This window comes from Gorilla gorilla, chromosome X (genome assembly GCF_029281585.2).
Source record: "Gorilla gorilla gorilla isolate KB3781 chromosome X, NHGRI_mGorGor1-v2.1_pri, whole genome shotgun sequence".
Taxonomy (NCBI): Eukaryota; Metazoa; Chordata; class Mammalia; order Primates; family Hominidae; genus Gorilla; species Gorilla gorilla.
In genome coordinates this window covers 67,926,528-67,950,315 of record NC_073247.2, presented here as the reverse complement: position 1 = coordinate 67,950,315, position 23,788 = coordinate 67,926,528, and the positions used below count along the sequence as shown (strand labels likewise).

The 23,788-nt window shown below is 36.9% G+C and overlaps 1 pseudogene; it reads right to left on the bottom strand.

The window, feature by feature from the left end:
- Positions 1-854: 854 nt before the first annotated feature.
- On the bottom strand, positions 855-1,467 carry LOC101125113 (malate dehydrogenase, cytoplasmic-like; annotated as a pseudogene).
- Between the last annotated feature and the right edge of the window lie 22,321 nt (positions 1,468-23,788).

The window sequence follows — 23,788 nt, the reverse complement described above, 5'->3', positions numbered from 1 at the left end:
TGAACTAATTTTTATCCAGGCTTGAACTGAAGCACAGCTGATGCCTAGGACTTTCCCACCTCCTCAGTCTAAAAATGCCTTTCTTTTTCTTTCTCTTTTCTCAATTCTAGGCAGCCTCCCTTAAGGTTAGAGACATTCCCAAAAGATGTTGCTTTTGCTTAGACATATAGTACACTGCAGACAATTGCAAATGTTTCTGCTTAATACATTTTATAAACTCTTTCCAATACTTTTAGTATATTTTATTATTTTTCATTTGAGTATATATTTTAAAAGCAGCAGTAACAGCATAATGAATTGTCATTTAAAAATATGTACCAAGAAGCACATACTCTTTAATATGTTTTCTGTACATGTAATTTAAGTATAACATTATTATTATTTGGTACTAGAGTCAAAGATGCTATTTAGGTTCTTGAGCTTTGGCACATTTAGTAACATCAAAATGATTTTCTAGTCAGGCAAAGAAAAGAACTTCAAAACTAGTTTATTGTCCAATACTTCATAAGTAGCTCCTTTGCAGTAAGATCCATCTCCTTACATGAGAAATCATTAATAGGGAGAACTTAAACTTCCAGGTCTCATTCTTGATTATCACAGCAGAACAGCAGATCATCAGGCATACCATAAGAGCTGCCATCAGCGGTAACACCCATGGACACAAACTCACCCTCTGGTGTTTCAAACCAGATATCTCTGACAGTCAGAGATAGCTTTTATGGCAGATATTGCACTGGATAGTATTCAAGCTTTGATGAAAGCAGCATCATGCTGCTGCAGTCATGATGAATTCTCCCTGAGCCAACTGTTATCTTTCAGAGCTTCATAAGCACTAATTTCCTTTTCTTGCAGTTTCTCCTTGGCATGGTTGACATCTGGATACTGAATTGAGGAATGGTCTCCCTAGATAATGGCATTCTTTGCATTTTCAGCAGTCACACCAAGTTTAAGAGTGATTTGTGCTTCACCTCAGTTGTGATTCAAATGAATTAAGCAACTGAAGTTCTTGGGGATAGATGGAGCTGACATGAAGAAAATCAGGCAGATGGTATTAACTGGATTTTCCATTATGATAAATTTAACTTCTTGGTATATTTCTTCAAGGTTGCATCTTGGCATTTGAAGATTTTCACATGTGCTTTAAGTAAATCTTTCTTCTCCATGCCTTCCCTTCTTGGCATGGAGCCCACAAGAATGGCCACACCCAAGTCTTTGAAGACCAGCTCTTCTTTGTCTGCTGCAATGACATATTTCCAAAGGGAAAGGGCACAGTCTTGCAGTTTCATTAGGACACCATCCAGGACACTCATCATAGGGGTGATATGCATCAGCAAAAGAATTGTAGGCTGGTTTTTACCTAAGACACATCCATTTCCAATACTGTACAGCACTGAATATGCAATTCGACCAGCTGCTTCTTTCACAAGGACTCTGATTGGTTCAGACATAATTGGGAACTTTGGGGACAAATTCAGCACCTGCAAAATGAGCCTCATTGATAGAGGGGACCTGACTCCCTCTGTGGGAGGCAGTCAGGTCACTTCTACCATGGAACCGACTCCTATTTTTATGGCATCACTGCCTGATGATTCTATTAAATAGACTTTGTCAATGTACAAAAAAATGTAATACAATGTGACTTTTTTCAATGATGGTTATAACACATTTTCTGACAACATTCTCATTCCCTACCTGCCAAGTGTAAAAAAGGTATCTTCAACATATGACTAAACTAAAAAGAACAATAAAGTAAGAGATTTACATTTGCTGAAAAGCATTTCAGAATTAGGTTGCCTTTTCATGGACATATTATACAAAGCATCAAGTAGTCACAGTTGAATGGAAATTCTGAAGATGCTCAAACACCACAGAGAAGTGCCTACATTATATAGACCAGGCATATTTTTATTTTGTTCTATTAAATTATTATTATTTTAACATAACGTACATTATTTAGAAAATCAAACAGTCCTACAGAATTATAATGAGAAAGAGCAGCCCCATGCCTCACTACTGCCTACCCTGAAATGTCACTACCTAGATGTTTCTATTGTCCACTATTTAAGCATATTTTGTTATGTGCCTAAGCCATATCTTTATACCCCTCTTCATTATTCACTTTTAGGGCAAGAGGAGATAGTAACAGGTAGTGGATAAATTCTTACTTGTTTATTCCCTTTGTGTCTCTGTTTCCTTTTCTGTAACATGGAGACAAGAATACAGCACAGGTTTATTTGAGGATTCAGTGATTTGACACTTCTATAACACCTAGAAAAACACAATGTCACAATATAAGTGTTTAATAAATGTCAAGTTTTGTCAATTATTTACAGTTAATTAACAAAATGTTTGAATTCTTATGGTACCCCTTTTCCCACTGTCGTAGTCCATTTGTGCTACAGTAAGAAAATACCTAATACTGGATAATTTATAAAGAATATAAATGTATTTCTTATCATTCTTGATGCCAGAAAGTCCAAGATTAAAGTGCCAGCAGTTTTGGTGTCTGGTGAGGCAGCTCTCTGCTTCCAAGATAATGCCTTGTTGCTGCATCATCCAGAGAGCATTCAAACTATGTCTTCACGTGGTCAAGAGCAAAAGTGCTAAGCAAATCTTTGAAGCCTCTTTTTTAAGTGCATTAATCCCATTAACAAGGGCAGAGCCCCTGTGACTTAATCATTTTCCAGAAGACTCCACACTGTAATACCATCACTTTGGAGTTTAAATTCCAACATTTGAATTTTGGAGGGACAGTTGCATTCAAACCATAGTACTCATTGACACATACGCAAACATACTTATTCTCTCATAATTCCACTATAAATATATATTTGTTTGTATTTAAATTTGTACCAATTGTTTCCAATATTTTTGCTATGATGAGACATGGAGAAAATTGGGGCTGGGTGTGGTGGCACATGCCTGTAATCCTAGCAGTTTGGGAGGCTGAGGCAGGTGGATCACTTGAGGTCAGGAGTTCAAGATCAGCCTGGCCAAAATGACAAAACGCTGTTTCTACAGAAAAATACAAAAGTTAGCCAGGCATGATGGCACATGTCTGTAATCCCAGCTACTTGGAAGACTGAGGCATGAAAATTACTTGAACCTGGGAGGCGGAGGTTGCAGTGAGCCGAGATTGTGTCACTGCACTCTAGCCTGGGTGACAGAGCTAGATTCTGTCTCAAGAAAGAAAGAAAGAAAAAGACAAAGAAAAGAAAGAAAAAACTTTGGACAACATTTATTTTTTGCCAATATTTGGTTTTTCCTAATAATATGCATTTTTAGTTCATTTGCTCAGTGTTCTCTGAGCACTTTCCTCAGTAATGCCAATTGTCTGCCACACATCATATAAACATCATCTCAAAACAATCAAATACATCTCCTGTCTCTTCATGTTCATTTCTTCCCCACAATAAATTCCCCTTGAAGAAACTTCTGTCTTCCTACTCCAATTTGTAAGGGTTTCAGTAGGCCTACTGTTGTCCTAGAATTTCTTTTTTCACACATCTTGGGCTTCCTTTCATCTCTAATAATGGTCCCCAGTTCCCTGTTGTTCTTTTCATTGGCATGTTCACAATTGTTAAAATGACACTGAATGCCTCAGTTCATTCCTTCTGCTATAAAAAATACCACAAACTGGGTAATTTATAAATAATAGAAATTTATTTCTCACATTTCTGGATCTGGAAAGTCTAAGATCAAGAGACTGGCAAATTTAATGTCTCTTAAGGGCTTCCTCTGCAACTAATATTGTGCCTTCATGCTGCATCTTCCAGAGGGGATAAATAATATGTCCTCTCATGGTGGAAGGGCAATCAAGGAATAGGCCACTCCCTTCAACCTCTTTTATAAAAGCACTATTCTCACTCATAAGGATGGATACCTTATTACTTAATCACTTCTCCTAAAGCCCCATCTCTTAATATTATCATATTGGATATTAGGTTCCAATATATCAATTTTGTAGGGAAATATCTATTTAAATCATAGCATTCTACCCTGTCCCCCTAAATGTGTGTCTTTTTTATATTCAAAATACAGTCATTACATCCCAATAGTCTTCCAAAATTGTCACTTTCTCTAGCACTAACTCAAAAGTCTAAAGTCCACAGCCTCATATAAATACTATCTAAATCAGTTATGAAACTCAAAGGTGTATTTTATCCTGAGACAAATTGTCCTTCAGTTGTGAGCCTGTGAAACAAAACAAGTTGTGGGCTTCCCAGAATCCAATGATGGGACAGACAGGATAAACATTCTCATTCCAAAAGGAAGAAATAGGAACGTAGAAAGGGATAACAGGTCCCAAGTAAGTCCAAAACCCAACAGTGTAAAAAACATTAAATCTTAGGTTGGAGAAAAATCTTAGACTCCATGTCCTGCCTTCTGGACGTATTTGGGTGGGTATTGGTTACGCTTCCAAGCCTCTAGGAAGCCCCACCATAATGGCTTTGCTGGGAGCAGCCAAACCAACAGCTCCTGGGGGTTAGAGTTGGGTGCCTACCACTCTCCCATGCTGTGGTGACTCCCATGCACATCGGTGGCTCTACAGCTCTGGAGTTTCAGAAGCAACCCTGCCCCCATAACTCAACTAAGCATTGCCCCATTAGGGATTTCCTGCAGTGGTCCTGATTCTCTGGCTCTGCTGGGCATTGCCCTAGAAGAGACCCTCTGTGATGGTATCACTCCCATAGTTCCACTAGTAATTGCCCTAGTAGGGAATATCTGTGGAAGTCTGGCCCTTGTGGAAGTTCTCTGCCTGAACCCTGAGGATCTCTGATGCATTCTTTGAAATCTAGATGGAGGTTGCCTAGAGGCCTCCACAGTTCTTGTACTTCATGTGCCTGCAGGATTTCTATGTTGCAGTTTTAATTTAGATATCCTTATTGTCTGAGAAACCTTAGTTTTTGCTCTTAAGACGTTCAAATTACTGAATGAAACCCACTCATATTATGGAGGGTAATCTGCTTTATTGAAAGCCAATTGATTTTTAATGTTAATTACATCTACAAAATACCTCCACAGCAACATCTAGAATACTGTTTGTCCTAGAAAAATGGGCTCCATATTCAAGCCAATTTAACACATAAAATTACCTATCATTGTCTATGGCCACACTACCCTGAACGTGTCTGACCTTGTCTGATCTCGGAAAACTACCCATCACACTTTCATACTAGCACTATGCAACCTTATACTAGTCCTGTACTGGCCTAATACTGGTGTTTTCATGGGTGAAAAAGTAGCTAATCTGATGAATTCTGATCACTGTTTTATGTATCAAACACCTAACAGGCTCTGAAATGTCTCTGTCCTTTAGCCTCTTGGGCCTGTCTATCTCCAGGCAGAGACAGAAAAACAAAAAACAAACAAACAAAAAAAAACTACTTCCAGTCTCTGCTCTTTTTGTTCCATACTTTTGGGTAGAAACTACATGGGTAAGTCCTATTGGCTGCAAACATCAGGACAGGCTCTATTATTTTCAGGGAGCAAGAATTGCTAAGCTCCATGTTGTTGTGGTGTCTAAATTACTTGCTCATTAAAGCCTTACATTATATAAAACTGATAATATTTTATCCCCATCTGAGTTAGACCAACAAACAGATTGTGTTTTGAAATGTGAGGACATGAGATTTGGGAGGGACCATGGGTGGTATGATATTGTTTGGCTGTGTCCACACACAGATTTATCTTGAATTGTAGTTACCATAATCCCCACATGTCGTGGAGGGACCTGGTTGGAGGTAACTAAATCATGGGGGCAGTTACCCTCATGCTGTTCTTGTGACAGTGAGTTAGTTCTCACAGGTCCTGATGTTTTTTTAAGGGGATTTCCATCCTACTCCCCAACTTTGCTCAGCACTTCTCTCTCCTGCTGCCATGTGAAGAAGAATGTGTTTGCTTCCCCTTCTGCCATGACTGTAAGTTTCCTGAGGCCTCCCAAGCCATGCTGAACTGGGAGTCAATCAAACCTCTTTCCTTTATATATTACCCAGTCTTGGGTATGTCTTTATTAGCAGTGTGAGAATGGACTAATACTGATATCTATTCAGCGATTCTTTTAGTCTCTCTCTCTCTCTCACCCCCACAGACACACTCAGAGAGAACATGCACAAAGACACACACATAATGATATTCACTAGATGAAATAATTAGAGCAAACAAGGAGTGCAATATATCTGTAGACATACAATTCATTATCTATTTTAAAACATAATTTTATATATTTTTTAAAACTTTGACTATTGCTAAAAAGTAAATCTTTTTTTTCAGGCCACCATATTTACTCAATTAATATATAGGAGTTCTAGGAAGAAAGAGAAAATGTTCCAACTTAAGTCCAACACATTAACCACGTAAAAGTCCAACATTAACTGTAAAAATGAGCAGTCCTGTATTTTAGTACATGTAGGATGCCACTATAATAATTAAACAATTTTTTATTTTACATGCCAAAACAGTGGCACCTAGACTTTGCTTGAAATAACCATAGTTGTGTGATTGTGGACAAGATGGGCACATGGCTCAGAAAAATCTGGATGTCTTTTTTACATATAATCATAAAATAACATATAATTGGTATTTTATATGTCTTTTTTTCAGCTTTATTAATGTATGATTGACATAAAGTTGTACACATTTAGGGAGTACAATATGATGTTTTGATAGATGTATACATTGCACATATTTAGGGAGAACAATGTACAATTTAGGGAGTACAATATATTGTACATATTTAGGGAGTACAATATGATGTTTTGATAGTTGTATACATTGTGTTCTGAAATGATTGCCACAATCATGCTAATTAACATAATCCTAATAATGCTAATTAACATAATCCATCACCTCACATGTGAGTGTGTATGTCTGTGTGAGTCTGTGTGTGGGGGGGGGGGGGTAAAAACACCTGAAATCTACTCTCTTAGGAAATTTTGGGTATAAAATACAGTATTGTTAACTATAGTCACTATGCTCTATATTAGGTCTCCAGGGCTTATTCATCTCATAACAGAAGAACCACTATCTTTTATATTTATTTTTAAATTTTTTTTTTGAGATGGAGTCTCACTCTGTCACCTAGGCTGGAGTGCAGTGGTACAGTCTCAGCTCACTGCAACCTCCACCTCCTGGGTTCAAGCGATTCTCCTGCCTGAGCCTCCAGAGTAGCTGGTACTACAGGCGTGCACCACCACACCTGGCTAATTTTTGTATTTTTACTAAAGACGGGGTTTCACCACATTGATCAGTCTGGTCTTGAACTCATGACCTCAGGTGATCCACCTGCCTCAGCCTCCCAAGGTGCTGGGATTACAAGATTGAGCCACCGCTCCCAGTCTATTTTTTCTCAGCTGCCAGTCACCAGGTAAAAATTAGACAAATATGTCAATCTGAGCTAGATTCTTTAGATTTCTCATATAAATGAGATCATAAAATATTTGTCTTTCTGTGTCTGGCTTCTTTCAGTTATCCTAATGTCCCCAAGATTCATGCATGTTGTTGCAAATGGCAGGATTTTCTTCTTTAATGTCTGAATAATACTTTATTATATATATAACTATATATGTATATGCATCATGGACACTTACATTGTTTTTATATTGTGATCATTGTGCATAATGTTGTAACAAACAAGAGAGTACAAATATCTCCTAAGATATTGATTTTATTAACTTTGAGTAGATACCCAGAAGTATGTTGCTAGATCTTATGGTAGGTCTATTTTTAATATTTTTAATGTTTTGAGTAATCACCATGCTGTTTCCCATAATGGTTGGACCAATTTACATTCCCCCAAACACTGTACAAGAGTTCTCCTTCTTTTACCATTTTGACAACACTCTTCCCTTTTTGAGAATAGCTATTCTAACAGGTGTGAGGTGATATCCCACTGTGGTTTTGATTTTCGTACGCCTGATGATTAGTAATGTTGAGCACCTTTTCATATACCTGTCAGCCATTTGTATGCCTTTGGAAAAGCTTATTTATGTCCTTTGCACATTTTAAAATCAAGTTATTTTAATTTTGTTCTTTTTTGCCAGTATGGGCTACATATATATATTACATATTACCCATTATCAGATATGTGCTTTACAAGTATTTTTCTCTAGTCTTTAAATTGTCTTTTCATTATGTTGACAGTTTCTTTTGCTGTGCAGACACGTACTAGTTTGAAGTGGCCCCATTTTCTTATTTTGTTCTTTTTGCCTCTGCTTTCAGTGTTAAATTTGTAAAAATCATTACTGAGACCAATGACAAAGAAGTTTTCTTGTAAGTTATTTTTAACAAGTTTTATTGTTTCAAGTCTTTTTTTTAAGTTAACACATTTAAATTGATTTTTGTATAAATTGTATAAAAACTGTTCAATTTCATTCATTTGCACCTGGTGTCATGTTTCCCACCACCATTTATTAAAGAAAATATCATTTACCCATTATATATTATCAGTGGTCTTGTCAAAGAATAGCTTATCATATGTTTCCACACTGTATTCTGATCTATTGGCCTATGTGCCTGTTTTTATACCAGTACTATACTGTCGTGATTTCTATAGCTTTGTAATATAGTTTGAAATTGAAAAGTGTGATGCATCCAGATTCATTCTTTTTGAGCATAATTGGTTTACCTATATTTAAAAATCTTTTATTTTAATTTGGGTATTACATAGCATATATATTTACGGGTACATGGGAGGTTTTTATACAAGCATGCAATACACAATTATCACATCATGCAAAATGAGGCACCTATCCTTCCAAGCATTTATCCTTTGTGTTAAAAACAATCCAATTATACTCTTTTAGTAATTTTTAAATGTGCAATACAATTATTATTAACTGTAGTCACCCTATTGAGTTGCTATCAAATATTAGGTCTTGTACATTCTTTCTATTTTTTTTCTACCCATTAAGCATCCCCACCTCACCCTACCCTCATACTACCCTTCCCAGCATCTGGTAACTATTTTTCTATACTCGATCTCAATGAGTTTAGTTGCTTTGATTGTTAGATCCCAGACATAAACGAAAGCATGTAATGTTAATCCTTCTGTGCCTGGCTTATTTCACTTAGCATAATGACCCAGTTCCCTCCATGTTGTTGCAAATTACAGAATCTCATTTTTTTATGGCTAAATAGTACTTCATTGTGTATATGTACCACATTTTCTTTGGCCATTTATCTGTTGATGGACACTTAGGTTGCTCCAAATCTTTACTACTGTAAACAGTGTTGCCAAAAACATAGGAGTGGAGATATCTCTTCAATATACTGATTTTCATTGTTTTGGATATATACCCAGAGGTGGGATTGCTAGATCACAGGGTACCTCAATTTTTAGTGTTTTGAGGAATCCTCCAAACTGTTCTTTATAGTGGTTGTACTAATATACATTCCCACTAACAGTGTATGATGGTTTATCTCCACATCCTCACCAACATTTATTATTGCGTGACTTTTGGATGAAAGCCATTTGAAATGTTTGATTTGCATTTATCTGATTATAAATGATGTTGAGCATTTTTCACATGCCTATTTGCCATTTGTATGTCTTTTTTGAGAAATGTCTCTTCAAATATTTTTTTCATTTTTAATCTCATTATTAATTTTTTAAATACAGTGTTTGATCTCCTCATAGATTCTGATTATTAATCCCTTGACAGATGGGCAATTTTCAAATATATTATTTCATTCTGTGGGTCGTCTCTTCACTTTATTGATTGTTTTGCTGCACAGTAGCTTTTTAACTTGATATGATCACATTTGTCTATTTTTGTTTTGATTTCCTGTGCTTGTGGGGTATTGCTTGAAAAACTTTTGCCCAAACCAATGTCCTGTAGATTTTCCCCAATGTTTTATTGAAAGAATTTCATAGTCTAAAATGTTTTAGATGTATGTCTTTAATCCATTTTGGTGTGATTTCTGTATATGGCAAGAGATAAGATTCCAGTTTTATTATTCTGGATATATCGTTTTCCTAGCACCATTTATTGAAAAGACTGTCTTTTCTCTAGTGTATGTTATTGGCAACTTAGCTGAATATTAGTGCACTGTAGGTGTGTGGGTTTGTTTCTGGGTTCTCTATTCTGTTCCACTGGTCTGCGTGTCCGTTTTTATGCCAGTACCATGCTATTTTGATTTCTATTCCTCTGAAGTGTACTTTGAAGTCAGGTCATGTGATTCCTCTAGTTTTCTTTCTTTTGATTAGGATAGTTTTGGCTATTCTGCGTCTTGTATGGCTCCATATAAATTTTAGAATATTTAAAATATTTTTGTGAAGACTGTCATTGGTATTTTGATAGTTATTGCATTCAATCTGTATATTGCTTTGGGCATTATAAGCATTTTAACAATATCGATACTTCCAATCCATAAACAAAATATTTTTCCATTTTTTCACTTCAATTTCTTTTCTCAGTGTTTTATAATTTTTATTGTGCATATCTTCCACTTATTTGGTTGAGTGAATTCCTAAGTATCTAACATTAGTTGTGGCTATTGCAAATGGGATTGCCTTTTTACTTTTTTCACGTTGTTCACTGTTGGCATATAAAAATGTTACTAATTTTTGTGTATTGACTTTGTATCCTGCAACTTTTTGGAATTTGGTTAATAGCTCTAATACTTTTTTTTGTGGAGTCCTTAGATTTTTCCAAATACAATCACATATCATCTACGAGAAAAGGACAATTTGACTTCTTCCATTTCAATTTTGATGCCCTTTATTTTTCTTGTCTGATTGCTCTATCAAAGACTGCCAGTACTATGTTGAACAACACTGGTCAAGTGAGCATCCTTGTTGTGTTCCAGATCTTAGAGGAGAGGCTTTCAGTTTTTTCCTATTCAGTATGATACCAGTGTGAGTCTATATCATATATGGCTTTTATCATGTTGAAATATGTTCCTTCTGTACCCAGATTTTTGAGGGTTTTTATCAGGAAGAGATGTTGGATTTTATCAAATGCTTTTTCAGCATTAGTTGAAATGATTATATGGTTTTCATCCTTCACTTTGTTGATGTGATATACCACATTGATTTATTTGTGTATATTGAACCATCCTTGCATTCCAGGAATAAATCCCACTTGGTCATGATAAGTGATCTTTTTAATGTATTGTTGAATTTAGTTAACTAATATTTTGTTGAGGATTTTTGCATTAATATTCATCAGAAATATTGGCCTTTAGTTTTCTTTTTTGGGATATTTCTTTTTCTGGTTTTGGTGTCAGGGTAATACCAGCCTTGTAGAATGAGTTTTTAAGTATTTTCTTCTCTATTTTTGGAGATACTTTGGGTAGGATCAATATTAGTTCTTTTTTAAATGTTTGGTTGAAATCAACAGTGAAGCCATTGGGTTGCAGGCTTTTCTTTAGAGAGACTTTTTATAATGGTTTTGATCTCATTATTTGTTATTGGTCTGTTCAGGTTTTGGGTTTCTTCCTGGTTCAGTTTTGGTAGTTTGTATGTATTAGGAATGTGTTCATTTCTTCTAGATTTTCCAATTTATTTACATATGGTTTCTCATAGTAGCTACTAATAATCCTTTGAATTTATGCACTACCAGTTGTAATGTCTCCTTTTTAATCTCCAATTATATTTATTTGAATCTTCTTTTTTCTTAGTCTGCTTAAAGGTGTGTCAATTTTTTTTATCTCAATAGATATAAAAAATCTATTTATGACATTAATATTTATTTGCAATAAGAAATTCTTAGTTAACTATCAATGTGCAGCAGACAGAATTCCAAGATGGCACCCAAGCTCCCTGGCCCCTGTTTTATTCTTTTTTTTTTTAACTTTCCTAAAAACAACTTTTTGTTTTATTGATTTTTTATAGTGTTTTATTCATTTCAATTTCATTTATCACTGCTTTGACTTTTATTATATCTTTTCTTCTACTAATTTTGTGTTTCATTTGCTATTGCTTTTCTAGTTCTTTAAGATGTATCATCAGGTTGTTTATTTGAAGAATTCTTTTTCTTTTCCAATGTAGGCACTTTGGGCTGTAGACTTCCCTCTTAGTACTGCTTTTGTAGTATTCCCTAGGTTTTGGTATGTTGTGTTTCCATTATCATTTGTTTCCCACAATTTTACAATTTACTTCTTAATTGTTTTTATTGATTCACTGGTCATTTGAGACTATATTGTTTAATTTCCATGCATTTGCATAGTTTCCAAATTTCCTCTCCTCTTGCTATTGATTTCTAGTTTTACTATATTGTGATCAGATAAGATATTCATAACATTTCTTTTTTGAATGTTTAAGGATTTGTTTTGTGACCTAACATACGATCTATCCTCAAAGATAATCCATGTGTTGAGGAACAGTATGTGTATTCTGCAGCCATTGAATGCAATGTTCTGTAAATATCTGTTAGATCCATTTGTCCTCTAGTCCAGATTGAATATGATTATTTTTTGTTAATTTTCTGCCTGAAAGATCTATCTAATGCTGAAAGTGGAGTGTTGAAGTCTCAGCTATTATTGTGTTAGGGCCTATGTCTCTCCTTAGCTCAAATAACAGTTCCTTTACACATCTGGGTGTTCCAGTGTTGGGTGCATATATATTTAAATTTGTTATATTCTCTTGCTTAATCGACCCCTTTATCATTATATAGTGACCTTCTTTGTGTGTTTTTATGGTCTTTGTCTTGAAATCTATTTTTTTCTGATATAAGTAAAGCTACTTCTTCTCTTTTATTTTGGTTTTCATTGGAATGTAATATCTTTTCCCTGCCCTTTATTTTCAGTTCATGTGTGTCTTTATAGGTGAAGTGTGTTTCTTGTAGGCAACAGATCAATGCATCTTGATTTTTGTTTATCCATTGAGTCACTTTATGTCATTTGATTGGGGAGTTTAGTGCTTTTACATTTAATGTTATTTTTGATAAGTAAGGATTTACTCCTACTATTTTGTTATTTATTTTCTGGTTGTTTTGTCATCTTCTCTTTCTTCTTTTCTTACTTCCTGTTTTCCTTTTTAGGGGAAGTTATTTTCTCTGGTTATATGACTTTGTTTCTTGCTTTTTATTATTTTTGTATCCATTTTATGTTTTTTGGTTTGAGGTTACCATGAGAATTGCAAATACTATCTTATAATCCATTATTTTAAGCTGATAACAATTTAACATTGTTTGCATAAACAGACAAGCTAAAAAATGAATAAAGACTCTGTGCCTTAAATTTGTTTCCTATTTTTAACTTGTTATTGTTACTACTTATATTCCCATCTTTGTTTTAAATGCTTGTTGTAGTTTTTTTTTAAATCAATTCATCATTTAGTCTTTCTACTTAGAATAAAAGTAGTTTACACAACAGTTAGAGTGCTATAATATTCTGTGTATTTCTGTGCACTTACTATTTCCAGTGAGTTTTGGAACTTCAGATTATTGCTTATTGTTCATTAACATCTTTTCTTTCTTATTGATGTACCTCCTTTAGCATTTCTTACAGGCGATGTCTGGCGTTGATGAAATACCACAGCTTTTGTTTTTCTGAGAAAGTCTTTATCTTTCCTTCATGTGTGAAAGATATTTTTGTCAGATATACTACTATAGGGTAAAAGGATTTTTTCTTTCAGAAGTTTAAATATGTCATGTCATTCTCTCCTGACCTGTAAGGTTTCATCTGAAAAGTATGTTGCCAGACATATTAGTGATCCATTTTATGTTGTCTCTTTTCTCTTGTTGCTTTCAGGAGCCTTCCTTTTCTTTGACCTTTGGGAGTTTGATTATTAAATGCCTTCAATTAGTCTTCTTTGGGTTAAATCTGCTGGGTATTCTATGTTCTTCTTGTACTTGGATATTGATATCTTTCTCTAGGTTTAGAATGTCACCTGTTACTATTCATTTGAATAAACTATCTACCTTAATATCTTTCTCTACCTCCTCTTTAAGGCCAATAACTCTTAGTTTTGCCCTTTTGAGTTATTTTCTTAATGCAGTAGGCACGATTCATTGTTTTTTATTCTTTTTTCTTTTGTCTTCTCTTACTGTGTATTTTCAAATAAGCTGTCTTCAAGTTCATTAATTCTTTCTTCTGCTTGATTCTGCTATTAAAAGACTCTAATGTATTATTCAGTATGCAAATTGGATTTTTTCAGCTCCGGAATTTCTGCTTGATTCTTTTTAATTATTTCAATCTCTTTGTTAAATTTATCTGATAAAATTCTGAATTTTTCTCTGTGTTATCTCGAAATTCATTGAGTTTCCTCAACATAGCTCTTTTGAATTCTCTGAAAGGTCACATATTTCTGTTTTTTCAGGATTTGTCTCTGGTGACTAATTTAGTTCATTTGGTGAGTTTCTGATGTCCTGGATGATGTTGATACTTGTAGATATTTTCTAGTTCCTGGTCATTAAATAGTTATCCATTTATTGCAGTTTTTGCAGTCTGGATTTGTTTGTGCCTATCCTTCCTGAGAAGACTTTCCAGATATTTTAAAGGACTTAGGTGTTGTAATCTAAGCTGTGTCTGCTTTAGGGGGCACTTCAACCCCAGTAATGTTGTGGTTCTTGCAGACTCATAGCGGTACCACTCTGATGGTCTTGGACAAGTCCAGATGAATTATCTATATTACCAGGCAGAGACTCTTGCCCTCTTCTCTTACTTTCTCCCAAATGGATAGAGTCTCTCTCTCTCTTTCTTCTGAGCCACCTGGAGCTGGGAGTGGTGTGACAGACACAGGCACCCTTGTGGTCACCATCAGTATGACAGCTGGGTCTGACCTGAAACCTACACATCACAGGGTCTCACCCGTGGCCTGCTGAAACACTTTCTGGCTACTGCTTATGTTAGCTCAAAGCCCTGAGGCTCTCCAATCAGCAGGTGGCAAAATCAACCAGGCCTGTGTCTTTCTGTTTAGTATGACAGGTTTTCTCTTACCCTGGGCATGTCCTGAGGTGCCATTCAGATTTCAGGAATTAGAGTCAACAAACTTAGAAGGTTACCTGATGTTGTTACCTGATGTTCTATTGCACTGTGGCTGAACTGGCACTCAAACCACAAGATGCAGTTCTTTCCAGTCTTCCCTCCCCTTTCCAAATGCAGAGGAACCTCACCCCATGACCACTTCCACCACAGGCCCATGAGTCTACCACTGACATTCCCTGAAGACTCAAAGTCTCTTCAGTCAGCTTGTAGTGAATGCTGCCCTGCCTTGGACCCACCCTTCAGGACAATGGGCTCCCTTGTGGCCCAGGACAGTTCCAGAAATATTATCCAAGAGCCAAGTTCTAGAATTGAAGAACCAAAGAGCCCACTTGGTGCTCTATTCCCCTGTAGACAAGTTGGTACCTAAGGTGCAAGACAAAGTCCCCTTGCTTTTTCCTCTACTTCTCTCAGGTGAGTGGAGTTTTGCTCCATAGCCACCATTGTTTAAAGTGTGTTGAGTTTCACCTAAAGCCTGCAAGTTTATGGGTCTCACTCAAGGTCGTCAATGAGGTACCTGGGCATTGCTACTAACTATTCAGGGACCAAGAGTTCTTCAGTTAGAAGTTAATAAATCCTGCCAGGACTGGATCTTTCTCTTCAAGGCAACATGTTCCCTTCTGGTCAAAAGTGTGACTAGAAATGTTAAACCAGGATCTAGGGCTTGGAAAACTTCCTCATGTCTCTGACCAGTGCCATATCCTACTGTTACTGAGTTGATATTCAACTGTTATTGAGTTGGTATCCAAGATGAAAGACAAAGTCATCTCCACTCTTCCCTCTCCTCTCTTACATGGCGAGATGGGGTCTTTTTGTAGCCTTAAGCTGTGCACGCTGAAGTTAGGTGAGGAGTGATGCCAGCACTGCCTTAGCTGCCATGTGTCCACTCCAGTCCACTGTCTCAGGTCCCAGTTCAACACTAGGACTCACCTAGGATTTTCAGTCCTTGTGGCCTTGGCTTACTTTCAAGTTTATTTGTGGCCCCAGTGCATTTTAGCCTGTGGTGGTAAGACTTGCAGAAACTTAAGTTCAAATTTCTGGTATCACCAATTCCTCTCTGGCTAGGGACAGTTTAAATGCTCCCTCCATGGGCAGGCATGAGCTAGTTTTGGTCCAGTTTTGTTTTCTGTTATAGTAGGGAAGAAATGAGTTCAATGTCTCACAAATGCTGTGATCTCTTCTCTGCACACAGAAATGCTCTATGCACCCCCCACTGATGCTGGGGGATGTGAGAAATGTGACGTTGGCCATTCAACACCAGTTTTTTCTACCTCGTTAGCATTTCTTTCACTGATATGAAGTGAAAACCAGGTACTGTGAGTGCTCACCTGAGTTTTGGTTCTTATAAAAGTACTTTTTGTGTAGCTAGTGGTTTAATTGGTGTCCTTGAGAGGGGAAAGTTAGTGGAGCCTTCTATTATACCATCTTGCACCACTCTGCAGCAGGCTTTCTTAGTTATTTGTGGTTTCATATGCATTCTAAGATTTTTTTTCTACTGTGACAAATGGCATTGACATTTTGAAAGGTGTTGCATTCAATCTGGAGATGGTTTTGGCTAGTTTGGACATTTAACACAATATTAATTCTTCTAATACATGAGCACAGGTATATTTCTATTTATTTGTATCTACTACAATTTTTTCAACCAATGTTTTATAGCTTGCAGTGTGTGGATCTTTCACCTCTTTGGTTAACTTTAGGTTAAGCATTTAGGTTCTGTTATGCTATTCTAAATTAGATCATTTTAAGGAAACATGCTATCATTTGTCTTTTGATTATTTTTTATTAGTATAAATTTAAGGTATACAAGTGCAGTTTGTTGCATGGATATATTGTATAGTGGTGAAGTATTTTAGTGTAACAATCACTTGAATAATGTACATTGTATCCATTAAGTTATTTATCTCTTACTCTCTCTCACCCTTCTACTCCTACAATATCTATTATTACACACTTTGTTTCCATGTGTACACATTATTTAGCTGTCATTTATAAGTGAAAACGTGGAATTTGACTTTCTATGTCTGAATTGTTTCACCTAAGATAATGGCCTCCACTTCAATCCATGCTGCTGCAAAAGAAATGATTTAAATTTTTATGGCTGAATAATATTTCATTATATGTATATGTAATATTTTCTTTATCCATTCATTCATTGACACACTTAGGTTGATTCAGTATCTTTGCTATTGTGAATGTGCTGTAATAAACATACGAGTGCAGGTGTCTTTTTATATAATAGGTTTTTTGTTTTGCTTTGTTTTTGAGGGGTGTGGATACCCAGTAGTAGAACTGTTGACTCAAATAGTAATTCTAGTTTTAGATCTTTGAGAAATCTCTGTGCTGTTTTACATAAAGGCTGTACGAATTTACATTTGCAACAACATTAAATACTCATTCCTTGTTCTCTGCACCCTTGCCAACATCTGTTATTTATTGTATGTTAATAGCTACTCTGACTAAGGTGAGATGATATCTCATTGTGGTTTTAATTTGAATTTATCTAATAATTAGTGAAGTTAAGCATTTTTTATACGCTTTTAATTTTTGTATTATTATACTTTAAGTTCTTGGGTACATAAGAACAATGTTCAGGTTTGTTACATAGGTATACATGTGTCATGTTGGTTTGCTGCACCCATCAACTTGTCGTTTACATTAGGTAATTCTCCTAATCCTATCCCTCCCTCAGGCCCCCATCCCCCAACAGGCCCTGGTGTGTGATGTTCCCTTCCCTGTGTCCATGTGCTCTCATTGTTCAATTCCGACTTATGAGTGAGAACATGCGGTGTTTGGTTTTCTCTTCTTGTGTTACGTTGCTGAGAATGATGGTTTCCAGTTTCATCCATGTCCCTACAAAGGACATGAACTCATCCTTTTTTATGGCTGTGTAGTATTCCATGGTGTATATGTGCCACATTTTCTTGAGTCTATCATTGATGGACATTTGGGTTGGTTCCAAGAGTTTGCTATTGTGAACAGTGCTACAATAAACATAGGTGTGCATGTGTCTATGTATCTTTATAGTAGAATAATTTATAATCTCTTGGTTATATACCCAGTAATGGGATTGCTGGGTGAAATGATATTTCTAGTTCTGGATCCTTGAGGAATCACCACATGTCTTCCACACTGGTTGAATTAATTTACATTCCCACCAACAGTGTGAAAGCGTTCCTATTTCACCACATGCTCTCCAGCATCTGTTGTTTCCTGACTTTTCAATGATCACCATTCTAACTGGCATAAGATGGTATCTCATTGTGGTTTTGATTTGCATTTCTCTAATGACCAGTGAAGATGAGCATTTTTTCATAAGTTTATTGGCTGCATAAATGCCTTCTTTTGAGAATTGTCTGTTCATATCCTTCACCCATTTTTTGATAGTTTTTTTTTCTTGTGAATGTGTTTAATTTCTTTGTAGAGTCTGGATATTAGCCCTTTGTCAGATGGATAGATTGCAAAAATTTTCTCCCAATCTATAGGTTGCCTGTTCCTTCTGCTGATAGATTCATTTGCTGTGCAGAAGCTCTTTAGTTTAATTAGATCCCATTTGTCTATTTTGGCTTTTGTTGCAATTGCTTTTGTTGTTTTAGTCATGAAGACTTTGCCCGTGCCTATGTCCTGAATAGTATTGCCTAGGGTTTCTTCCAGAGTTTCTCTGATTTTAGGTCTTACATTTAAGTCTTTAATCCATCTTTAGTTCATTTTTGTATAAGGTGTAAGGAAGGAATCCAGTTTCAGCTTTCTGCATATGGCTAGCCAGTTTTTCCAGAACAATTTATTAAATAGGGAATCCTTTCCCCATTGCTTGTTTTTGTCAGGTTTGTCTAAGATCAGATAGTTGTAGATGTGTGGTGTTATTTCTGAGACCTCTGTTCTGTTCCACTGGTCTTTGTATCTGTTTTTGTACCAGTACCATGATATTTTGATTACTGTAGCCTTGTAGTGTAGTTTGAAGTCAGGTAGTGTGATGCCTCCAGCTTTGTTCTTCTTGCTTAGGATTGTCTTGACTGTGCAGGCTCTTTTTTGGTTCCATATGAAATTTAAAGTAGTTATTTCCAGTTCTGACAAGAAAGTCAGTGGTAGCTTGATGGGGATAGTATTGAATCTACAAATTACTTTGGGCAGTATGGTCATTTTCATGGTATTGATTCTTCCTATCCATGAGCATTCTTCCATTTGTTTGTGAACTCTTATTGATTTGAGCAGTGGTTTGTAGTTCTCCTTGAAGAGGTCCTTCACATCCCTTATAAGTTGCATTCCTAGGTATTTTATTCCCTTTGTAGCAATTGTGAATCGGAGTTCACTCATGATTTGGTTCTCTGTTATTAGTGTATAGGAATGCTTGTGATTTTTGCAGCTGATTTTGTATCCTGAGACTTCGCTGAAGTTCTTTATCAGCTTAAAAAGATTTTGGGCTGAGATAATGGGGTTTTCTATATATACTATCATGTCATCTGCATACAGAGACAATTTGACTTCCTCTTTTCATAATTGAATACCCTTTATTTATTTCTCTTGCCTGATTGCCCTGGCCAGAACTTCCAGTACTATGTTGAATACAGAGTGGTGAGTGAGGGCATCCTTGTCTCGTACCAGATTTCAAAGGGAATGCTTCCAGTTTTTGCCCATTCCATATGATATTGGCTGTGGGTTTGTCATAAATAACTCATTATTTTGACATGCATTCCATCAATACCTAGTTTATTGAGTTTTTAGCATGAAGGGCTGTTAAATTTTGTTGAAGGCCTTTTCTGCATCTATTGAGGTAATCATATGGTTTTTGTCATGGGTTCTGTTTATGTGATGGATTATATTTATTGATTTGCATATGTTGAACCAGCCTTCCATCCCAGGGATGAAGCAAAATTGATCATGGTCGATAAGCTTTTTGATGTGCTGTTGGATTCGGTTTGCCACTATTTTATTGAGGATTTTCGCATCAATGTTCATCTGGGATATTGGCCTGAAAGTCTCTTTTTTGTTGTTGTTGTGTCTCTGCCAGGTTTTTGTGTCAGGATGATGCAGGCCTCATAAAATGAATTAGGGAGGAGTCCCTCTTTTTCTGTTGATCAAAATAGTTTCAGAAGGAATGGTCCCAGCTCCTCGTTGTACCTCTTGTAGAATTCAGCTGTGAATCCGTCTGGACCTGGACTATTTTTGATTTGTAGGCTATTAATTATCACCTCAATTCAAGAACCTGTTACTGGTCAATTCAGAGATTCAACTTCTTCCTGGGTTAGTCTTGGGAGGGTGTATGTGTCCAGGAATTGATCCATTTCTTCTAGATTTTCTAGTTTGTGTAGAGGTGTTTATAGTATTCTCTGATGGTAGTTTGTATTTCTGTGGGATCAGTGGTGATATGCCCTCTATCATTGTTTATTGCATCTATTTGATTCTTCTCTTTTCTTCTTTATTAGTCTTGGAGCAGTCTATCTATTTTGTTAATCTTTTCAAAAAACCAGCTCCTGGATTCATTGATTTTTTGAAGGGATTTTTGTGTCTCTATCTCCTTCAGTTCTGCTCTGATCTTAGTTATTTCTTGTCTTCTCCTCTTTTGAATTTGTTTGCCCTTGCTTCTCTAGTTCTTGTAATTGTGATGTTAGGGTGTTGATTTTACATCTTTTCTGCTTTCTCTTGTGAGCATTTAGTGCTATAAATTTCCCTCTACACACTACTTTAAATGTGTCCCAGAGATTCTGGTACGTTGTGTCTATGTTCTCATTGATTTCAAAGAACATCTTTATTTCTGCCTTCATTTCGTTATTTACCCAGTAGTCATTCAGGAGCAGGTTTTTCAGTTTCCATGTAGTTGTGCAGTTTTGAGTGAGTTTCTTAATCCTGAGTTCTAATTTGATTGTACTGTGGTCTAAGAGACAGTTTGTTGTGATTTCTGTTTTTTTACATTTGCTGAGGAATGTTTTGCTTCCAATTATGTGGTCAATTTTAGAATAAGTGCAATGTGGTGCTGAGAAGAATGTATATTCTGTTGATTTGGGGTGGGCAATTCTGTTTATGTCTATTAAGTCCACTAGGTCCAGAGCTGAGTTCAAGTCCTGGATATCCTTGGTAATTTTCTCTCTCATTGATCTGTCTAATATTGATGGTGGGGTGTTAAAGTCTCCCACTATTATTGTGTGTGAGTCTACTTCTCTTTGTAGGTCCCCAAGAGCTTGCTTTATGAATCTGGGTGTTCCTGTATTGGGTGCATATATATTTAGGATAATTAGCTCTTCTTGTTGCATTAATTCCTTTACCATTATGTAATGCCCTTTTTTGTTTCTTTTGATCTTTGTTGGTTTGAAGTCTGTTTTCTTAGAGACTAGGATTGCAACCCCTCCTTTTTTTCTGCTTTCCATTTTCCTGGTAGATTTTTCTCCATCTCTTTATTTTGAGCCTATGTTTATCTTTCCAAGTGAGATGGGTCTCCTGAATACAACACACCAATGGGTCTTGACTCTTTATCCAATTTGCCAGTCTATGTCTTTTAACTGGGGCATTTAGCCCATTTATATTTAAGTTTAATATTATTATGTGTGAATTTGATGTTGTCATTATGATGCTAGCTGGTTATTTTGCCCGTTAGTTGATATAGCTTCTTCATAGCATCAATGGTCTTTATAATTTGGCATGTTTTTGCGGTGGCTACTACTGGTTGTTCCTTTCAATGTTAGGAGCTTCCTTCGGGAGCTCTTGTAAGGCAAGCCTGATGGTGACAAAATCTCTCAGCATTTGGTTGTCTGTAAAGGATTTTATTTCTCCTTCACTTATGAAGCTTAGTTTGGCTGGATATGAAATTCTGGGTTGAAAATTCTTTTCTTTAAGAATGTTGAATATTGGCCCCCAATCTCTTCTGGCTTGTAGAGTTTTTGTCAAGAGATCTGCTGTTAGTTTGATAGGCTTCCCTTTGTGGGTAACCCTACCTTTCTCTCTGGCTGCCGTTAATATTTTTTCTTTCATTTAAACCTTGGTGAATCTGGTGATTATATGTCTTGGTGTTGCTCTTCTCGAGGAATATCTTTGTGGTGTTCTCTGTATTTCCTGAATCTGAAAGTTGACCTGCCTTCTAGGCTGGGGAAGTTCTCCTGGATAATATTCTGAAGAGTGTTTTCCAACTTGGTTCCATTCTCCCATCACTTTCAGGTACACCAATTAAATGTAGATTTGTTCTTTACACATAGTCTCATATTTCTTGGAGGCTTTGTTCATTTTTCTTTTCACTCTTTTTTCTCTAAACTTGTCTTCTTGCTTTATTTCATTAAGTTGATTTTCAATCACTGATATCCTTTTTTCTGCTTGATTGATTTGGCTATTGAGGCTTGTGCATGCTTCACGAAGTTCTCATGCTGCATTTTTCAGCTCCATCAGATCATTTATGTTCTTCTCTACACTGGTTATTCTAGTTAGCAATTCATCCTACCTTTTTTCAACGTTCTTAGCTTCCTTGCATTGGGTTTGAGCATGCTCCTTTAGCTCAGAGGAGTTTGTTATTACCCACCTTCTGAAACCTACTTCTGTCAATTCATCCAACTCATTCTCTGTTCAGTTTTGTTCTCTTGCTGGTGAGGAGTTGTGATCATTTGCAGGAGAAGAGGTGTTCTGTTTTTTGGAATTTTCAGGCTTTCTGCACTGGTTTCTCCCCATCTTTGTGGTTTTTATCTACTTTTAGTCTTTGATGTTGGTGACCTACAGATGGGGTTTTGGTGTGGACGTCCTTTTTGTTGATGTTGATGCTATTGCTTTCTGTTTGTTAGTTTCCCTTCTAACATTCAGGTCCCTCAGGTCCAGGTCTGTTGGAGTTTGTTGGAGCTCCATTCCAGACCCTCTTTTCCTGGGTATCACCAGCAGAGGCTGCAGAACAGCAAAGCTTCCTGCCTGGCCCTTCCTCTGGAAGCTTTGTCCCAGAGGGGAACCCACCAGATGCCAGCCAGAGCTCTCCTGTATGAAGTGTCTGTTGGCCCCTACTGGGCAGTTTCTCCCGGTCAGGCTAAAAGGGGGTCAGAGACCCTCTTGAGGAAGCAGTCTGTCAGATATCAGAGCTCAAATGCTGTGCTGGGAGAACCACTGCTCTCTTCAGAGCTGTCAGGCAGGGATGTTTAAGTCTGCTGAAGCTGTGCCCACAGCTGCCCCTTCCCCCACGTGCTCTGTCCCAGGCATATTTGGGTTTTATCTATAAGTCCCTGACTGGGGCTGCTGCCTTTGTTCAGAGATGCCCTGCCCACAGAGGTGGAATCTAGAAAGGCAGTCAGCCTTGCTGAACTGTGGTGGGCTCTGCCCAGTTTACACTTCCTGGGGCTTTGTTTTCACTGTGAGCATAAAACTGCCTACTCAAGCCTAAGCAATGGCAGATGCCCCTCCTGTTGCCAAGCTCCAGCATCACAGGACAATCTCAGACTGCTGCACTAGCAGCAATAATTTCAAGCCAATGGGTTTTATCTTGCTGGGCTCTGTGGGTGTGGGACCCACCGAGCCAGGCACCGGAGGGAATCTCTTGGTCTGCCATTTGTGAAGACCATGGGAAAAGTACAGTAACTGTTCAGGAGTGTACCGTTCCTCCAAGTACAGTCTCTCATGGCTTCCCTTGGCTAGGAAAGGGAAATCCCCTGACCCCTTGCACTTCCTGGGTGAGAAGACGCCCTGCCCTGCTTTGGCTCACCCTCCATGGGCTGCACCCACTGTTCTACCAGTCCCAATGAGATGAACCATATACCTGCATTAGAAATGCAGAAATCACCCATCTCCTGTGTCAATCTCGCTGGGAGCTGCAGACCAGAGCTGTTCCTATTCAGCCATCTTGCCAGAAATACCCACTTTTAATCATTTTTATGTCTTCTTTTAAAAAAAATGTCTATTCATG